This window comes from Lontra canadensis, unplaced genomic scaffold (genome assembly GCF_010015895.1).
Source record: "Lontra canadensis isolate GAN:19392208 unplaced genomic scaffold, GSC_riverotter_1.0 scaffold13, whole genome shotgun sequence".
Taxonomy (NCBI): Eukaryota; Metazoa; Chordata; class Mammalia; order Carnivora; family Mustelidae; genus Lontra; species Lontra canadensis.
Window position 1 is genome coordinate 18,036,136 of NW_022631007.1, and position 20,882 is coordinate 18,057,017.

The window sequence follows — 20,882 nt, forward strand, 5'->3', positions numbered from 1 at the left end:
AGGAGAGAGCCCTGCCCAGCCTGGGGACCCGAGGCCCAGATGAGGGTGGGCATGGAGCGCCTGCTGAAGGGACAGGATTGAGGCACCCCCAAGATGCCTAGCCCTGAGATCCCCGTGCGGAGTTCATGGCTGGGGGGACCCGCCAGGACCACACCCTCCAGCAAGAAATATAGACGCTGAAACCACCAGGAAAGGAGCAAGCAGCAAGGAACAGTGCAGGAAAGAGAAGAAAAGTATTTTCTAAATTCCTTATAATTAATATTCTCAGAGAGAAAAATTGCTATGCCCACGAATGGGTGGAGAATGCTATTTTCAAAAGGGCTGTCTAATGAATATGAGAGTTTTTGGAAATTAAAAATATGAAACCACAAACTTTGAAAGTAAACCAAAAGGTTGGAATTAAGTAATTTTCCATGAAAGGGAAGAGATAAGATTTGAGGATCAGGGAAAAGGAGCCACTGAGAGAGAACTCAAGGAAACCTCCCAGGACTACAAGTCGCGAGTCTCCAAACTCAAGCACTCACCACTCACCCGGCCGGCAGGAGAAAGTCACACACCAAGCAAACTGAGGCTAACGGGAAGATTCTGGAAGCTTCCAGAGAGAACGACAGACCACAAACAGTGGAGAATGGGAATGGCACGGGCATCTCACACAGACCCCAGAGATTATAGAGAAACACATCCAAACTGCTGAGGAGCAGTAGGGACAGTGGTGGGGGGACCGTCTTTGCTGGAGCGTGGAGAATGGTGGGGGTCTCTGCTGGGGCATTGGGGATGGCGGAGTGGGGGTCCGCTGGAGCATGGGGAATGGTGAGGGTCTCTGCTGGGGCGTGCGGGATGGCAGGGAAGGGAAGCAGCCAGAGGGACCCTGGGGAGGCCAGGGAGGGGCAGGGAGGGAGGCACGGGCACAGAGCTGCCCCGGGCTCCAAGGCAGGGCCAAGTGTCCCTGTGGGCAGGAGTATAGTAACAGGCATTGGGGGACAGTCCCATGGTGCTGGGGCAACGCAGAGCCTCCTGCCCCACCTGGCAGGCAGGCAAATATTCAGAGGAACCACAAAGCGACAGAAAAATCTTGTTTGCACCAAAGCTAGAGCTGCTGAAGACCTGATGATACATGGGTGAGTCTCCTGAGGCTGAAGCTGAGCCGCCCTATCTGGCAGGTGGCTGACAGGGAGATGAGACACAGCCCCTTACCTGGCCCCCGACCTAGTCCTTCTCCTTCTGACTCCACGCCAAGGCTCCGGGGTCACTGTGAGGCCAGCAGTTGGGATCAGCGGACAGGCACAGGTCCCAGCAGGGCCAGAGTCCAGCCTTGCCTTCCCAGGGAAGCTTCTAGGGGGTCCCAGGAACAGAACCACCTTCAAGAGTCTGTTTCCACAGAAAAATGCTGCCCAACACATCTCTGAGGCTGGGCCTCTTCAGAGCACCTGGGGCCCTGTGGTCTCCCCACCACAACGAGGAGACGTCCAGACCCTGAGGCCCAGGATGAAGAGGGTTGGGCAGCCCAGCACTGGGGGCTGTGCCAGGTGTGCTCAGCGGGAGCCACAGAAGCCCACCATCCTCTGACTTGTGCTCCTGCATCGGGCCCAGCCCACTGGCCAGGGACCTGGTGGGCACACCAACCTCCATTCCCCTGTGGGACCCTGGCCCAGCCCACTGGCCAGGGACCTGGTGGACACACCAATCTCCATCCCCCTGTGGGAACGAGCGGTGTGTGGGTTCTCACCAGCAGTGGGGACAGCAGTCATGAGACGGAGATCATCCCCCCAAAAGCCTGACCTTGACATAGGCTGGGCCTTTAAACCTGTCAAGGGTGTTTTCAAATAGAACAGGGTTCCAGAATGTCCCCCCATACCCTACATCCTGGGGCTCTCACTGGCAGCTGGATCCAGCAATAACCTGGTGCCCAGATGAGCAGGGAAGGAAATGGTTCGCTCAGCAAATCCAAACGATGGGACAGACAGTCCTAAGTAAGTGGATAGATGCTGCATTTCAGTACCCTGTCCCACAGCTCCCAACTCGGGCTGCAGCCGCCGGGGGCATTCCTGGCATCGACCTCACGTGGAGGAGGTGCAAGCCAGGGACCAGGGACCCAGTCCCGTTCCTGTCTTTGTTTCCACCGTGTGACTTAACCCCTGAGCCTTGGTTTACCCATCTGTGAAATGACAGGGTTGAGACCATTTGATGACCCCAAAGCGATTTTACCTCTCAGGGCCCGGGACCCTGAGGAAAGCCAGCAAAAGCTCCCTGTGGAATTACGGTGCTGCTCTGGCCACTCTGAAAGCCCTTTCCCACAGGCTTCCAATGGGCTGCCAGCCTGATGATGTAGCCAGCCACCCAAGGGGGCTTGGGGGCTTGCAGGACAGGGCCCCTGGGAACATGGAGGAGGACAAGCTCAGGCAGAGAGATGTGGGCCATCCAGAAATGGCCAGGAGCTCCAGAAAACAGAACTCAGCCTGACATGAAGACCAGGTGCCACCTAAAATGAACCGAGGTGCCCTTTCAGCTGTGAACCCCTATCACTAGAGGCATCCAAGGAGAGCAAAGGCTTAGGGGAGAGGGCTTGAGACTCTCAAGAGCAGAAGGATCCTGACAAAGATCCTGGGGCCTGTCTCTCTTTGCAGATGGAGGGAGTCCCACAGGGGCTGGGATCAGTGCAGACTTCAGGCTTTAAACTCCCAGGCCCCACCCAGGGTCAGGACCCCCCAGCACAGGCTAGATGTGGAGCAGAACCACCCCATGGGGCTCTCTGCTCAGCAGGGAGCCTGCTTCCTCCTCTCTCTCTGCCTGCCTTTCTGCCTACTTGTGATCTCTGTCTAATAAATAAATAAATAAATCTTAAAAAAAAAAAAAAAAAGAACCACCCCATGGGAAAGCACAGCCATCCAAAGGCCGCAGGGAGAGAGGGATGCCCCCAGAGCAGCCGGCCACTGAGGGCCTACAAGTGTAAGATGTGAGCCAAAGCCCAGGTGGGTGGGGGCAAAACTGGGGGCTGCAGTCACACCGGCTGCATGCCAGAGCCCCTGCAGCCATGGCACACACCCTTACCCACACACTGTAAGTTAAGGGTTTTTTTAACAGTATGACCCTCTCACCTCCAAATACGGCCACCCAGGAGGGGACTGGAGGGACGTGGCTCCCTGGGAATCTGCATTTCCTTAGGCAGCAAAATCTCCCCGCACTCCAGATGGAGAAAAGTATTAGGCTATTCCAGCTGGGGCGGGAAGGGCAAGAGCAAGGTCATGAATTCCTGGTGTGAATGTAAATTGAAATGAGATTTCTAGCATTTAGCAACATGCCTTCGTGTCTTCAAAAAAAAAAAAAAAGGAGGCTATATCTGTTGAGTGAGCAATGCTCAGTGCTGAAATAGGAAATAATTAGGAATAAAGAAAATATTTATGAAAGCAGATGTTCAATTCAATATTGCACAATTTTCAGTTCTCCCCAAATTTAAATATGTTAATTCAGTGCTAGTCCAGTAAGCAAAATATTCCAACAGGATTTTCAGTGGAATTATGCAAGAGTTCCAAAGAGACCAGTCAAAAATAAGAACAAAGAACATACCCTACCAGCTATCAGACTTACTATAAAGCTGTCATGACTTCCAAAGTCCAGCAATGACAGGTGAATAGAAACCAACAGAAAAGATGAAGCATGACCACACAGGCAGACAGACAGACACAACTAATGGATGATAAGGCAGCATTTCAGGTAACTGGGTGAGACTGGCATTGGAACAACTGGCTCTCCCATATTTAAAAAGAGCTAGAACCTCACCTGTGAGAGCATTACAAGAACACATGGACACTACGCTATGGCTCCAGGGTGGACAGCGGGTGAGAGCGCAGAGTATGGAAAGCAGAGCCCTTCTAGGTAGAAGGGCTGGAGACACAGCCATGCTCCCTCCCACTGTGTCTGGCTAGAGAAGCTGGGTAAAATCTCACAATGTGAATCAAAGAGCTACGGAAGCCACTCGGACTAGCAGGCCAAGATTCCAGAGATGGGGGCTGCTGGGAGAGGAGACAACATTCCAACACGCCACAGCACTTTCTCCCTAAATGCATTTGCATTCTGGGCACGGGGCAAGAGGCTGGGAATCTGGAGTCTTCCCAGGCAGGGAGCTGTTGCTGAGGGATGGAGGAACACACTGAGTTTTTGGTCAAGAGAAGCAAACTTGAGAGGTCAAAACCCTGGAGAAAGAAGTAGTGAGCTTCACTCAGCCAGTTCGCCTCTTAAGTGCAAAGGTATGAGGGTCAGGAGTTTAAAAATCCAAACAGAAATCCTCTGCAAATCAAAGAGGAGTCTTCTGCATTGTCAGGTGCTAAGGAGACAAGGATTAGCATTCAAGATCCAATGGGAGGAGGGGCTCCAGTAATCATACCAGGGCCTGATTTGAAAGCCCTGAGAGGCACAGAGTCTAAAAGCAGAACCACAGGGAGGGCAAAGCTTAGCAAAACTGCGATGCCTCCCTGACTCAGTCAACTAAGTCTTTGCCTGAATTAGGGATGACTGTCCACTCTATCCGCTTGGAAAGAAAAAGGTGAGCCATCCAGAGCCTCTTCTGTGTTACAATAGGCAAGATCTGACATTAAATCAAAAGTCACAGGGCATGAAAAAAGACAGGACTATAGGATTCAAAACAAATTGGGGGGAGAAAAAAAAACACGAAAAGAAGAAAAGAAACATATCTACACATGATCCAGATCTAGGAGTTATCAAACAAGGACTTTATAATAACCATGACATATATATTCAAAATAAAGAGAAAATAAATGGAAAAATGGAGACTTTTGCAAGATCTAAAACTATGAAAAAGAATTTCTAGTGAAAATTCTAGAACTGAAAACACAATAACTGATATTAAGAACTCAAGAAATTACACACAGCTGAAAGCAGTGTTCATGAACTGGAGGAATTAAAGAACAGGAAAAAAATGAATGGAAAATATAGAAAGTAGAGTCAGAGTAATATAGGACACAGTGAAATGGCCTAACGTGCAAGTAACTGCAAGCTAAAAGAAGAAATGGAATACTTAAGAAGATAATGACCAGGGGAGCCTGGCGGCTCAGTCATGAAGTGTCTGCCTTTGGCTCAGGTCATGATCCCAGAGTCCTGGGATCAAGCCCCACAACAGGCTCCCTGCTCAGCAGGAAGCCTGCTTCTCCCTCTCCCACTGCCCTTACTTGTGTTCCCTCTCTTGCTGTCTCCCTCTGTCAAGTAAGTAAATAAAGTTGTAAAAAAAAAAAAAAAAGAAGAAGAAGAAGAAGAAGAAGAAGAAGAAGAAGAAGAAAATGACCATTGTCTAAATTGCTAAAGTACATCAACCCACAGATTCAAGAAGTCTTGCAAACACAAAGTAGGATAAAGACAAAGAACGCTACACAAAGGCACATCATAATAAGAGTGCCAAAGAGGAAGAGTCCTAAAAGCAGCCAGAAAAGAAGAGTCGGATAACCTCTAAAGGAACAAAAATTGGACTGACAACTGACCTCTCAACAGCAATAATGGAAGCCGTAAGACAAGGTCAGGTTTCAGCATCATCAGATAAGTGGAAAAGCAATAATTTATATTAGACTTTCTAGGATACATGTTTCAACTGCTAAGGTAATCATCAAGAAAGCAGGAAAAAAATGTATAACTAACAAGTTAGTAGCAAGAACAGAAAAAAATGTATGTCATTTTATTAATCCAGTAGAAGGCAACCAAGGAGGAAGAACAGAACAACAGCAAAAAAACCTAGGTTGAATGGAAGATGAAGACTTTAAACTGCAGATAAAAACCCAATTAGTATGGCCTGAACTCTCCCGGCAAAACATCATAACCATCAAAACAGATTTTTTAAAAATTCTATTCTGTTGCCAAGAGACAACTTTTTTTAAAAAGATGTTATTTATTTGAGAGAGAGAGTGCGTTCGCACACAAGCCTGCATGGGGGGAGGGGCAGAGGGAAAGAGAGAGTCTCGAGCAGAGTCCCTGCTGAGCATAGAGCCTGACATGGGGTCCATCTCACCAAGTGGGATCATGACCTGAACCAAAATCAAGAGTAGGACACTTAACTGACTGGGCCACCCAGGCGCCTCCAGGAGACACTTTTAAATAAACAGACAGAAAGGTTGAAAATAAAAAGATAAACATTTTTGGTTTGCTTCTTCTATCAGATACTGAGAAGGGAAACTATACATCATACACATTCTTTTAAAGTGCACATAAAGGGGCACTTGTGTGGCTCAGCTGGTTACATGACTGACTCTTGATCTCAGCTCTCAGGTCTGGATCTCTAGGTTGTGAGTTCAAGCCCCATGCTGGGCTCCACTCTGGGCATGAAGCCTACTAAATAGTGAGATAGATAGATAAATTGCACATAAAGATGTACTAAAATTGGTCATACACTAGTCATAAATCAAACTCTAACAAATTTCAATTTAAAATTAAAATCCTAATGTGTATGTTCTCTGACCACAGTAGAATTGAGCTAGACATCAATACCAAAAAACAAAACAACAACAACAAAACCCTACAAAATCCCCCAACTGCATGGACATTAAGCAATAGGATTCTAAATAACCAATGGGACAAAGAAAAACATCTCATCAGACATTAGAAAATATTTTGAACTGAACGCTAATGCAGATATAACATATCAAAACTGTGGGAGGCAGCTAAAGCAGGACTCACAACCCTGCAGGGGTCAGGGGGCCTTCACATGTTTCTCGGGTAGATTCAGGCCCAGCGTCCCTCAGCAAGCTGAAGGTTCGCCAGGCTGACCCTCAGGACTCATGTTTGCCTGGAGACCAGCCCAGTGGATGTGACCCAGCAACCGAAGCTCTGCCAGAGCAGGGCTGTCTCCTGTTGACCCCTGAACCCTGGTTCAATCCAGCAGCACCAGGGGGTTGGAGAGACATGGAAAACTCAGGGAGGTGGTTGGATGTGTGCATCTGAAGAGGGGTCAGGCAAGAAAAATGAATGCATCACTTGTGAACACAAAGTCATGGCAATGGAGGAGATCAACAGGCTGGATAGAAAGGGGGAGAAGGAGATGGAGGAGTGGGAGAGAAGTCTGGAACTCTGGACAGGCCCTCTAGAATCCTGCCCTCACTGCCAGAGGCAGTGGGAGACCCAGGTCCTGAGCCTTGTGGGAACACCACAGGGCACTTCCCAATTCCCCACCAGCCTCCTCGGCATTCACCTTCCTGAATCTGCCGTCAGTTAGAATGAGGGTTCTGCTTTTCATTTTCCCAAATGCGTTGCCATGATTTCTCTGTCTTCCACCCTTCCAGAAGGGCTTAGGTCTCTTTCATTTACCTTTACCGTTATGTTAGTGCCATTTCAAGAGGAAGAAAAGATAAATGCATGAACCTCACAGACAGAACGCTGAGAAAAGATGGTCCAAAGATAAAAGTAGGTACACTTTTTATAATCCTACTTATGCAATTTCTTAAACAGGTGCCCCAAAACTGGCAGAATAAGCACATTACTTAGCAAGATAGAGCCAAAAGTATCAAATAGCACAAAACAGCTAAGAGAGCTGGAAGAGGTTGGAGATGGAGAGGAAAACCTGCTGATTTCCTAAATAAGTTTTGTACATAGATCTGACTCTTCGAAACTGTGCTCATATTTAAAGATTTTTTTAAAAAATTACCAAATGGAGGCACCTGGGTGGCTCAGTCATTAAGCGGCTACCTTTGGCTGGGGTCATGATCCTAGAGTCTTGGGATCAAGCCCCGCATCAGGCTCCCTGCTCAGCGGGAAGCCTGCTTCTCCCTTTCCCACTCACCCTGCTTGTGTTTCCTCTCTCGCTGTGTCTCAAATAAATAAAATCTTAAAAAAATAAAAATAAAAAATTACCAAATGGTTCGGGTAAATAAGTAAATAAATAAAAAGACCTTCAGTTTGCTCATTAAAATTAACATTTGTCAAACCAACAGAAAAACAGGTGAATGAGAGACCTCCACTTTTGGCAACATGGTGGACGGAACTCCCTCCCATTAGAAATCACTGAGAAACTTAGCATAAATAACAAACTTCAGAATAAAATAAGAGAATGTCTGAGGAAGGGGAGAAAAAGCAGCAGGAAGAGCTGAATCCAAGAGGCAAGCCCACCAGGGAGAAAGCTGAAGGCATATGTTGACACCAGAAACATGGTGAAGAGGATCTCACCCGCTGAATGGAGGACCGAGGCATGGCCTCAAGCACAAGGTTGGAACTTGAACCAAACCACCACAAAGAGTTCAATCCTTTAACACTAGAACCCCGGAGCATGGAAGGCTGGGAGAAAGCCATCTGTCATCAGAGGGACACAGGGGACTTACTCTGAAGGATCTCAGCCTCATGTGGTGAAAAAGCCAGTGTTTCTGAGAACTCGAGGCCACAGACCTGTCTTCATGCAGCTTTGTGTTTCAAATTTGCAATACCTGCATGATCAGTGAAACCCGAGTTTGAGAAGTCAGCTCAGAGTGTGTCTCAGCTGTTTGCAACTATAGGACATCATCACAAACACAAATACAAATCCTCCTTAGAAACAGCTTCCTCTTCTCAGATCCCCACAGATGAAGATCAGTCAACGGTGAGCTCACAATTACATATTACCCAAACACCACAGAAGCAATTCACTGTGAGCAAGAGTTGGGAAAAGGAAAAGAAAAGAGAACTAGAATTAGATCCTAATCCTGGACAATCAAGGATTTAGATACTGAAATCATCAGATACAGATCATAAAATATGCATGCCTAAAATGTTTAGAGAAATAAACAGGAATGAGAAATAATGCTGTAAAATATGGAGGGGGGAACCATGTAGAACGTTCAGAAATAAAAATGTGACCATTCAAACTTTAAAACTTAGCAGACATGTTAATCAGCAAATTAAATGAAGCTGAGCAGAGAATTAATGAACTGGAAAAACGTATGGGAAAAAATTACTCAGAATGGTCCCACAGAGACAACACGATAAAAACATAAAACCAAGATTAAGAGTCATGCACCATGAAAGAATTCACTAATTCATCATGGCAGAAATTTTAACACATTGCTCACTAATTGACAGCCCAAACAGACATAATTAACAAGGATGTAGATGGTCTAAACACAATAATCATGAACTAATGAACACATGTGCTCTCTTCTTCTTGTAAATTAGAGAAACACATTCTTTTCTAACACATATGAAATATTTATATTCTACCATTTTGTAGGTCACAAAACAACTCCTAATAAATGTCAAAGACTCTGTATCAAATGCATCTTGTAATTTGAAGATAATTAAAAATCAATAAAAGACCATTAAAAAAAACCTGTGTTTAGAAAAATTAAAAATAAACTTCTAAATAATTAATATACAAAGAAGAAATCATGATGGAGATATAAATAAACTTAGTAGTGAATGATAACGAAAAGACTACTAGCAACACTTGGGGCATTTCCATGTTCAGCCATGATGGGAGTTACAGGACCACACTTAAACTCCTCCTATAAACAATAAACTAGCAAACCTGGACAAAATGTATGAAAATAACTGTCTTTAGACACTGGACAGCAGGCCATGCAGAACTGTGATCCCTGAGAGAAGGGAAACATACAAGGGAAACCCTACAATCACTCCAAATCCGCCCAGAGGCAATTTCCAGACCTCAGGGTTTGGACGGTAGGACGCCAATAGCTCAGCAGCTCTGATGAGTTGAGGAGATGGAGGCTAGAGTTTGAATAGTTAGAGGCAGCTGGAAATTGTGGGTCAGAGTTCTGGAAGGGAAAGAGCGGCTAAGTAGCAAAGGTCAAGATATTGCATAGGAGTGCCTTGAGTCTTTGTAGAAGATGCGTCCATCCCCATGTAGTGCAGGCAAGGAAGACACAGGGATTCCCAAAGCTCGCATCAAATAAGAAGGTTATCTGTACCATAATAGTTCTCTTGATCCTCTATTCCAGACATTCAGTGGATATCCCAAAGAAATCACACTTGAGTAGTGGGCTTAACCATCCCTCTGACATCTGCTCCAGAGAAACTCTTAAAATCAGGACTTCAAGGATCAAATGAGCTCAAGTAATTTACTACCTGCCAAAACAAAGCCCAACATGCTTTCAGAGAAGAAAGCATAATTTAGACACTCCACAATGTAGAAATGTCTAGAACCCAATTAAAAAAAAATTGGGGCACCTGGGTGGCTCAGTCCATTAAGCATCTGCCTTCAGCTCAGGTCATGATCTCAGGATCCTGGGATGGAGCCCCATGTCAGGCTCCCTGCTCAGCAGAGGAGTCTGCTTTTCCCTCTCCCCCTACCCTCCCCTGCCTCGTGTGCACTCTCTCTCTCAAATAGTCTTTTTTTAAAAAATTACTACACATGCCAAGAAGCAGGAAAAGATGATCTATAACCAGGAGAAAAATTAGTCAGTCAGAACTTGAATTTTCTTACAACAGTTAAAGAAGCTGATTTAATAATTTAAGAATCTGCTTACCAAAAAAGGCAGGAGACTTTTCACAAGTGAGCCCTAATATACACTCAAAAACCCAGTTAATTCCAATCTTATACAAACTCTTTAAGAGAACAGGAAAGAGGGAGACAGGGGTAGAGAGATTATGACCTTGGCATCAAATCAGACAAAAAAATTGGAGAAATGAAGATCAGACATTGATATCACTAATGAACATAGATATAAAAGTCCAAAACATTAGCAAGAAGGCCCAACAGCAAATAAAAAGGTCAATGCAGTAGGCTTATTCTAAAAATACCAATATGGATATATACGCGATTTAACATAGGACTTCTATTAATATAATTCACCACATATCAGATTAAAGGAGAAATAGCCAAATGAGGTTCTCAATAGTTGCTGAAAAGGCATTCAATAATTCTCAAAATCTGTTTATGATAAAACTCTTGGCAATAATGAGAAATAAAAGAAATCTTTACTCTCATAACAGGTACCTACTAAAAGCCTACCCAAATATCATACTTAATCATAAAATATTAGGAACACTTTCTTTAAATTCAGAAACAAGTTTAGGATGCCTGTCATCACTTCTATTTCACATTGGAACAGTGGTGCTAGCCAGAGTGATAAGGCAGGAAAAAAAAATAACAATGACAAAATATGGGTTGGAAATGAAGAAACCCAATTTGTCATCACTTGCAGTCTATTTGCTTATCTACACAGAAATCAAGAGGATCCACAGATAAATTATTCAACTTAGTAGGAAGGTGACACACAAAGTTGCTAGACACAAACCATGTTGGAATACACGAGAGATAAATAGTTTAAAAAAATTTTAAGGTGCATTTAAAAGATAATCCAAAGCTATAGTACCTTTATCATAATAAATGTCACAACAGATGCATATAACTTTTATGAGGAAATTTTTAGCCTTCACAAATATATAGAAAACCTAAATAAATGAACTATAACCTACACATGGAAAAATTTCGATATCTTTAAAATGTTTATTTTCACTCAAATGAATAAAAAATTCAATGTATGGTCAAATGAAATCTCAACCAGATTTTTTATGAAAGTGTTGTTGAAAATTCCTTTGGAAGAGTGAGATGCTATGAATACCAATGACCCATCTGAAGAAACACAAGAGGGTAGAAGACAACGTGTCCTCCTGGAATCAAGACTTAACATAAAGGTACAGTAACTAATATGGGGTGGCCAGGACAAGGTAAGTCACCACCCGTGTAACAGAAGGGATCCCAAAAGAGACTTACACAGACACAGCCCTTCTGAGAGTGGGCAAAGGGGGCTTTGCAGGTCTGTGGGAAGGGGAAGGAGTACTGAAGCTATGTTACTGAGAAAACCGGTGATGGCCTGAATTTTGGGACCCCATATTCCTAACCCAAACCCTACCCCCAGTGGGAAGGGATTAGGAAGTGGGGGACACTGGTATATGGTCAGGCATAAATGAGCTCAGAGGGTGGGCCTCATGAATGGGATTAGTGCCCTTATAAAGGTCCCAAGAGAGCATGCTTCCTCTCTCCAATGCAGAGTTGGCTGTCTGCAACCTAGAAGTAGGCTCTTGCCAGAACCTGGCCCTGCTGACACCCTGATCTTGGACTTCCAGTCTCAGAATTATGAGAAATCACTGTCTGTTTACAAGCCACCCGGTCTACGGTATTCTGTTACAGCAACCCAGACAGATGAAGACAACTGGCTAGCCATATGGAAAAACACAAAATTAGATTCCTCCTCTATACCAAATCAAATTCCATGCATACTCAAGACCTAAATGTGAACAACAGTTTTGGAAGATAAAATAATGAAGAAAAGTGGTATCTCCATATTCTCCTTCGAGGATTCAACCCACAGAAGGTACCAAAAGGAAAAGTCCAGACATCAAGATACCATTAATAGGTGAAGAAGAGTTCACCCCCCTGGAGATGTCTGCAGCACATCTAACTGACAAGGGTTCATATGCAGAACACACAAAGAACACACAAAAATCAAACAACAACATAAAAGAACACCAAAAAAATAACCAAAAGTTATGTCGGAGGGTGAAAAGGCCCAGCCTGCAACCGTGAGACATGCAGCAAGGACAGAGAGGACAAGGGAGCCAGGCGACAGTGGTCATGCACGTGGATGAGGAAGTAACCGTCGATAAGGACCACGGGAGAGGGAGACCCGGAGCCACGAGTCAGGGCCTCCGGGGAAGGAGGGGGTTGAGCCCATTCACTAGGTGAAGATGTGCTGAGGACCTGCCGTGGGCAGGTTACAGGGGACACAGGGGACACAGGGGATGGGGCTGGCCCCTCAGTGAATACTGACCACTTCACATTTCTGCGTAAACACGGAGTGTGGGCAGGAAGCTCAAGGAAAAGCTAAACCTCTACAGACACGTGGATGGGCAAAGGCGGCCTGAGACCCAGGACTGGCCCCCTGCGCAAACCCACACCAAGCACCGCGGCTTCCCCAGTGTCCCTCACCTGGCGCCCATCTACCCCCCAGGCCAGCAGCACCGCCTGGAACGGAGCACCCACACGGCACCTCTCCCTGAAATACTGATTTTCCCTCGAGTGTTGGGGAAAAACAGAACTCATCTTTCTTAGTCTTACAAGAGATGTACATTAGAGCCCATGCCGGGCCCACCCCGGGGCCCCTGCAGGCTCGCTCTTGAGGCCCATGAAACAGAGAACATAGCCTCCTGGTGGGTCACCCCCATGGTGAAGGGCAGGGGAGAGGCCTCGCCAATGACCTCAGGCCCCTAACAATCCTTCTGGAGGCTGGGGTGGGGGTTGGCCCAGAAACAGCCCGGAGGGGGTCGGCATGATAGCAGGGCCCTCCGGGGTTTCTGGGCTTGTGGGCTCAGTGGGGCCCATGGAGGGAAGACATTCCAGGATGCAAGGCTACAGAAGATGACCCAGGTGTGAGTCTGCAGAACCACCACACGGACCCATGGGACCTCCATCCGCTCCTAGCGGCCCACCCCCACAGAGGGCATGGCCGCCACACCCCCAGGCCCGGGCTCCCCAGACACGGGAGAAGACGTGTGGTGAGAGTGAGAGCGCCAGTGTGGACACTGGCACCCCACGTCCTGGAGGAGCGGGACGGGACTACATGGACCCCGCACCCAGCCCTCCAGACCTCCCCCGCCCCGTGCTGGGCTCCACCTGGAAGCCCACTCTGACCCTGGGAAACCACGGGTGGCGTGCTCAAACCCCCAGCCCCCCGCCACAGGCATCCCCAGCAGGAAGGGGCCCTCAGGGCCTGCCACATACACCAGGAGAGTGAAAAGCCTCGAAGGTGAAGACTAGTGAACCAGCAGGGAGCTCGAAATAAACCACAGAGCAGAAGAAGAAACAAGCAAATGAACAGGAAACACCTCTAGGAACACTCAGAATGTGCTTCCAAAACAGGAAGAGGATGCTGTGAAATGGGAACAGTTAGGGGCAAGGAAGAGGGAGCTCTTAGAGATGGACACGTAAGTGCTGAAACACATGATCCCAAAAAGAACTCAAAAAGGAAGCCCAGAACTTGCCCAGAAAATAGGACATAAACAAGGAGACACGACATACGAGGGGAAAAAAACAAGACCAAGACAAGACAACCAGCGCCTAACATCAAGGAAGAAAACAGAAAGTGTAAGGGGTGGATGGCTGCTCGTAACACGTGGGCCCACAGGCCAGGACGTCGACACCGAGACGTGCCACCAGACATACCACAGACCCAGGGCGAGGACCGAGCCGAGACCCCATCCCACAGCCAAGGACTCAGCCCCATTTCCAGGAAGTCGCACAGGAAGCCAAGAAAGGAGAAGCTCTGTGTCCAAGAAACAGAGCCATCCGGCCTGGGGTTGTGGACAGCAGGGGGCAGCTGGGGGGGACACAGGTTGGAAGAGGCTCCCGGGTGTGGGTGCCAGGAAAGAGGGACTTGGCAGAAGAGAGCCCATGACGGAGAGCTGGGGAAATCAAATGTTCCAGAGGTCTGTCCTGCCTAAGGTCAGAGCTCACGCAAAGAAGAGCAGGCCCTAAGTTCTCTCCTTGGGTCTGGGTCCGGTGACCACATCCCTGCTCATCCTGTCACCCTCCGGGCATCAGGGACCTGTGGCCATGTGGCAGAGAGTGAGGACCAGGTGACACAGAGCAGCTGAGTCACCCCAGGCCCCAGTCCCACCCACGACGGCCCCTCAGAAGCCTTGTCCCCATAGACCCATAGGCCTTGGACAGTGATGGCCCCGCCCTGCCCCTTACCATCCCGGCCGATCTGATGACAGATGGGGAAGGAAACTGAGGCCCACCTGAACTCTCCTGGCAGGGCTGAGACCCAAGAGCGGGAACAGGGCTCCTGACATCCCTCCAAGTTCCTCCTGGGCACCATCAGCCTCCCTCCTAGAGGCCAAAGGCCAGACTCTAGGGAGAGGGGCCTGCAGGGGCCCGAGGGTCCTTCCCACCCCATCCCTAGCACTGCATTTCAGGACTGGCACCTGCCTCAGGACCTGCTGGGCCCTGAATGGGAGATGTGAAGACACACAGACAACCTGCACACGCCCAGGGTGGCAGCCGCTCTCTCCAGGCCCACGGGACATGAATCGCTTGGGCTAAAGCAACTGGTTTGGCTGGGCACCCACTGTGTGTGAGGCCCTGCACTGGCTGGGGTGGGCGGGGGCAGGGGGAATGGAAGGGTAGAACGGGGATTTGAAGGGGCAGGTGGGGCAGAGGATTTGGTCAAGGGGTGGAAGAGTGGGAGGGAGTGGGGGTGGGTGGAGGTGAAGGAGCAGCGGTAGGTGCCGCTGTGGGGTGGAGATGTGTGGAGTAGAGGAGTAAGGGAGCGAGCAGGCTAGAAGGTAGGGTAGGGGGCAGGTCAGGGCTAGGGGTAGAGGGTGGGCTGGGGGGGTGCGATGAGGTGAAGGGGTGGGCTGGGGGGCAGACTGGAAGTGGAGGTACAGGAGTAAGGTAGAGGAGTGAGTTGGGGTAGAGGAATGAGGCAGAGGAGTGAGGTGGGGTACAGGAGTAGGGTAGGGTGGGAGGGGGTACAGGAGTAGGGTGAGGTAGAGGAGTAGGGTAAGGGGCAGGTTGGGGGCAGGTTGAGAATGGGATAGAGGGGTGGGGTGGAGGAGTGGGGGGTAGAGCAGGGTAGAGGGCAGGTTGAGGGTTGGAGTGGGGGTTGCTGAGGCCGCAGAAAGTCTGGGGTCTAGGGAGCCTTTGCCTACAGATCTGAGAAGCCATGCGGGGGCACCACCTGCCTGGTCATAGGAGCACCCCAGGAAGTCTCCCAGTTCTGCAGCCAATAAATGTTGACTTTCTTCCCCCAGGCCACTGCCCACCAGGGCTGGAGGAACACCTTGGGGGCTGCAGGCAGCTTCAAGGTGGTGGAATCTGGGGGGTGTGGGGACTTCCTGTGGAGGTTGGGTGGAAGGCTCCAGAGAGGGAAGAGGATGAGGTGGGAACAAAGACAATGAGGGCACGTGTGTGAAGGGGGTGCACGTGGAGGTGCATGCAAGCGTGTCAGTGTGTAAAACTGTAAGAGTATGTGGGGGGTTGTGTGTGTGTGTGTGTGTGTGTGTGTGTGAGAGAGAGAGCACGTGTGTGGGTGTGTGGCTGTATGTGTAAGCTAGTTGTAAGTGCCAGAGAGGGTGAGGCTGGGTGAGTGGATATGAGCATGCGTGCGTGTGTGACAACGTGTATGAGTGTGTGCAAGACTGGAGGGGTAAGAAGAGTCTGTGAGTGTGCGTGGGGGAGTGTGTGAGACTGAGTGTAAGGGACTGCATGTGTGTGGGTGTGCCCCGGGTGACCGATGTGAGGCCGGCTGAGAAGGAAGAGCAGGAGGTCTGGGTTGGGGGCGGGGGGACTGGCTGGCCCTCCTGGCACCCCGGCATGTCCCCACCCCTTCCAAATGGGGGGGCAGCCACACGGCAGGCCAGGATTATTAGGAGATTAAACGCAGGGGGCAGAGGCTCTCCAGAGCAACAGCCCCTCCTCTCAGATGCCCAGCCACCCAGGCGGCCTGTAAATCCTGATCCATCCCAGGGATGGCATCTAGTGAGGCCTCCGGGGCTGGCAAGGGGCTCACGAGGGGCTCAGATTACAAAACCACAGAGGAAGCTGGCTGGGGGCCGGGGACATGACCACAGAGGCACACAGGAAAGGCTGGAGAGGAACCCAGAGGGGTCGGGGGCTCAGCCTCTGCTGTGCCCTCCACTCTTCCAGTATCCCCTCCACTCCCAGTGCAATGACCCCTTTGCTGAGTCCCTGAGCTGGGGGTAGCGTCCCAAGCCAGAATCCTCATGGTGTTCAGGAGTTAAACTGCAAACCTGCTCGGTCAGGTGGGGCAGTGAATCACGTGCCCACAACCCCGACCCTTACCCTCTGCCTGCTTCCCCAGCCCTGCCTGTGGGGTGAGGCCCACAGCTAACGGGACAGAACAGGGTATGGAAGAGACCCACCTGCCTGGCTCTGCCCTGGGCACCCCAGCCAAGCCAAGAGGTTTGGGGCAGGGTGTGGTCCAGCCCCAACCGAGCTGTGTGATGCTCCTGGGTGTGGATGGGGAGAGGAGGGCAGTAGAGGTGGGGGGTGGTGAGGGTCCACTCCTTTGATCTAAGAACCCTAAATGGGACAGTGCTCCAGGAAGCATTCAGGACTGGGCAGGAGGGTGAGCATGGGCTCATCCTGGGGGTCACTAGCTGCTGCATGACCCCTATCCCACAGTCTCCACCCCAGGGGTGGCTGCTCAGACCCCTCCCCACTCTTAGAAGTAGGGGTCTCAGGCATGGAGGGCTGTGTCCTGATCCTTAAAGGCCAGGGCGTGGTTCCCAAAGCTGGTAGCCCCTCCTCGGTCCCCAGTCAGGTGGTAGCAGGCCCCCATCAGAACATCCCCTCCCCCTGCCACACCCAGCTCCCCTGCCTTGGCTGGCCTATGCAAATTGAGTGAGACTAAGCAGAACCCCCCAACATAGCTTCTCCTGAAGCTATGTTGCTCCCATTAGCACCTCCTACCTATCTCTGTTCCCCCACCTCTGTGCCTCCCCCAATCCCATCTCTCCCTCCACAGAACCCACAGGAGGACCTTCTTCCTCTACTTTCAAAGGCCATCGTTAGCCTGGGTCAGCAGTGGTGACACCAGGGGGGCCTGAAGGGAGACCAGGCAGGGTGGCAGGGCCTTCTGTCCTAGGAGTCTGGATCAATTCTAGCTCTGCTCAGTCTATCTGGCTGGTGAGGCCCCTGGGGGGTGTCAGTCTGTGGGGGCATCCCAGTGTGGGGGAAGGGGGCACACAGCAGACATTCAGCAGGCCCTCTTCACAACCCCTCCCCACTGAGAATCTTGGGTTGGGGAGCCCTGACTCCAAAGCTGATTCCCATCTCTATCCCCTGGACCACACCCCACAGACGACACCACCTGTCTTCAGATCCTCCCTTAATGTGGGACAGAGTTGCTCATCTGCTCCCTATCTGGAACCCAATACCCTCCCCAGACTTCCCACCCAGATAGATAGAGGCTGACTGTCCCCCTCCACAGCCAGTCGCTTCCTTGCCACCATCAACCCTTCTTGGATCTTCTCTCCAACAGAAAGCAGACGGGCGGGCCCTAGCAGCATCCCTCACCCTCCACCGCAGACACCGCACCCCACTGCAGGGGCCACAGCTGCTCTACACCTGACCACCCTCACCCTACAGCCCCAGTAAGGCGGGTGGCCAACCACACCTGCAAAATGGCCGCCGCAGGTAGAAGAGCCCCAACCCCCCACTCTGGACCCCAGAGCTCCCCCGCAAACCTGCAGCTGCCTTCTCAGGCCGAGGCGAGGCAGACGGGCACTGCTGCCCTGGTAGAGCCCCTTCAGCCATACCGAGAGCAGGACAGGGAGGGCGGGTCGGTGGCACCGCTCTGCGGGAGCCTGCGCTCTGGGTCTTGCAGAGTCCTCCCCAGGGTTAGGACCTGGGCAGCCCTGCGCGTCAGGGACCTCTCCACACCTACTCCCGCAGCCGCAAGATCCGGTGCGATGCCCTAACAGGCCTTTAATCCCAGCAATGCGGGTACCCCTTGGAGGGGGCTGCCTTTTGGGGAGGGGGCACCAGTCTCTCAGGGGAAGTCGCTATTCCTGGGAACGAGGGCGCGCATCGGGTCCGCGCCGGGGCGACGTCGCGCCCGCGCCCAGCAGGCCCCATGACTTGGCATTCCCTCCCTCCCCTCCCCCTCGCCCCTGCGGCCCGCTGTCCTGCCCCCGCCCCCGCCGCCCACCTAGCGCCCAGCCGACTGCAGACCCTCCCTCCGCGCCTGGATGCCGCCGCCACCCTTTCCCCAACGCACAGCCAGCGCCGCTGGTTTGGGGTGGAAGGAGAGAGGGTGAGCCGCAGCCTAAAAGGGGAGTCCAGGGGTAGTCGCGGCATACTCGTCCCTGTCATCCGAGTCGGGCGGTCCCTCAGCCCCCTCCCCGCCCGCCGCCGGGCCACACCTGTTACTCGGGCGCTGGCTGCGTAGACACAGGCCTCCTCCGGGACGGCCCCTCCCAGGCCTTTCTAGAAGGGAGCTAGGGTCTCTCGGGAGGAGGACACGGCTGGGGGATGGTGAAGGGCAGTCCCGGAGGTGCGCACGAAGCTGGCCTCCCGCCGCAGCCCCCGCCCGCCCCGCCCGCCTGTTATGCTCCGGGCTCCAGCATCCGCCCTCCCCCACCCCGGGGACTCGGGCAGATGCCCCGCGCTCTCCCCCGCTCGGTCATCCGCGCGCTCTCCCCTTCTCCACTGCCCGCCGGTCTAGCTCGGTGGCCCCTCTCCAGGAAAGGACTAGAGCGCGGAAGCGAGGGAGGGGGCGTCTCGAGAGGCCACCGGCGGTGCGCACCCTCCCCGCGGCGACCCTGCCCCTCCCAGCGACAATCCCGCCACAGCAGAGGCCGCAGCGATGGGAACCTTTCCCGAGGGCCCTACCGGGACGCGAATGAAAAGGGGACACCCCTGAATTTGCCCCATTGTTCTCGGGGACGGGGGAGGGTCGGGGGAAGGGAAGGGGCCGCGCGCGCGGCGCCAGCGCCTCGATGGCGACAAGGACGCGGCTCCGGGCGTGAGCTCCCCACGCCGCGCGCAGTCGATGCAGGTGCGGGAAGCCGAGCGCAGGTGCTAGAGGCCAGGCGGGCGGCCGCCTTACCTCCCCGGCGTCACTGGCGGCCCGGCATGGGCACGGGCATGGGCGCGGGTCCCCGAGCGCGGAGCTGCTGCTGCTCCGGGTCTGAGCCTGGCGCTGTGACGGCGGCACCGCGTGACGGGCTGCGCGCCCCCGGCCCGGCCCGCCCCGCGCCCCTCCCGCCGCGCTGGTTGGCTGAGCGCTGCGCCCAGAGCCCCAGCCGCCAGCTGGTTTGTCGCGCGGGTAGAAGGACGGGCGTCGCGGCCGCCTCGGGGAGGGGGCTGGGGCCGGAGGGGGCCGGAGCCGAGCTGTGACATCACCACCGCCGACACAGCGGTTTGCTAGGTGCAGAGGGGCGAACCCACACGCGGCTCAGACGCGGCGCCCCCTCCGCCGGGCGCAGTCCCGGAGCGCCCTCGCAGGGGAGAGTGACCGGGCGGCGCTCAGCCCCGAGTCCCCCGCCCACCAGAACCTGCCACGGATCCCGCGCTGGGCCTTCCCCCACCCTGACCCCTTTCCAGTGAAATCTCCACCTGCCCGCCCACCCGAGAGGCTGGCAGCACAAATGCTTAATCGCAGAGGGACAAAGCCCCGGTGGGCTCCTTGCACCAGGGAGGGGCGCTGGGTGGGGGCAGGGAGGGACCCTGACTCTGGGTGTGACAGGTGAATTTTCAGTCGCATTTGGAGTCTCGGTCAGAGCACTAGAGGGGACCAGAGCATCGCAGATCGCTCTTCCAGCGGGGATGACATCTCTTCTGCCACCTCTCCTCCCATCGTGCCTTGGGTGTAGCCCCCATCCTCCGCCCGCCCCACTTCTGCAGGTCATCAGCCCCCACTGTCCCCACAGCCTTTCTCCCCAGCTTCACTTCCCAGAACAGAGTCACACGCTGCTCCAGGGCCACACGGGCAAACCCGGCCTTCGTCAGCCTCCCCAGGCGCTTTTTGGGCCACTGTGAATGACTGACAGACATCTCTGCTGCCTGCAACCTCCATTCGCCCTCCAGGGGTAGAAACTTTGACAAAGCCCCTGGCCAGCTCACCCACCGGAACTGCGGTGGGTGCAGTGACGTCATGCCATCGTGAAAGGGGGGCGCTGGGGTCCCTTTCCACCCCAGCTCTCTTCCTCAGTGTTCTCTGCATGCCCATGGCTCCGCCTCCCCCAGCGCCTGACACCTGCCAGGAGCTGCCCTAATCCTCATGCGCCCCAGTGAGGGAGGGGGGGTTTCACCTCGATCTGCAGCATCTGTGTGGCATATGCCCCCAAAGTAACAAGGGCATAGGCACATACCCACTCTGCAAAAGAGACCACCCTCTCACCCCGCCCCCCAAAGGCCCCCAGACAATTTCTCC

At 52.2% G+C, this 20,882-nt stretch overlaps 1 protein-coding gene across 15 annotated transcripts in view; it reads right to left on the minus strand.

The window, feature by feature from the left end:
* KIF1A (kinesin family member 1A) overlaps positions 1 to 20,668 on the minus strand; it is an 88,322-nt gene extending 67,654 nt beyond the window's left edge. For 14 of the 15 annotated variants that reach the window (XM_032857689.1, XM_032857680.1, XM_032857681.1 and 11 more), the window contains exon 1: positions 19,557 to 19,679. The gene's annotated coding sequence lies outside the window, so the exon portion shown is untranslated. Of the gene's footprint in view, positions 1 to 19,556; positions 19,680 to 20,576 lie in introns of those variants that run through there. The other variant, XM_032857674.1, reaches the window with a different exon arrangement.
* Between the last annotated feature and the right edge of the window lie 214 nt (positions 20,669 to 20,882).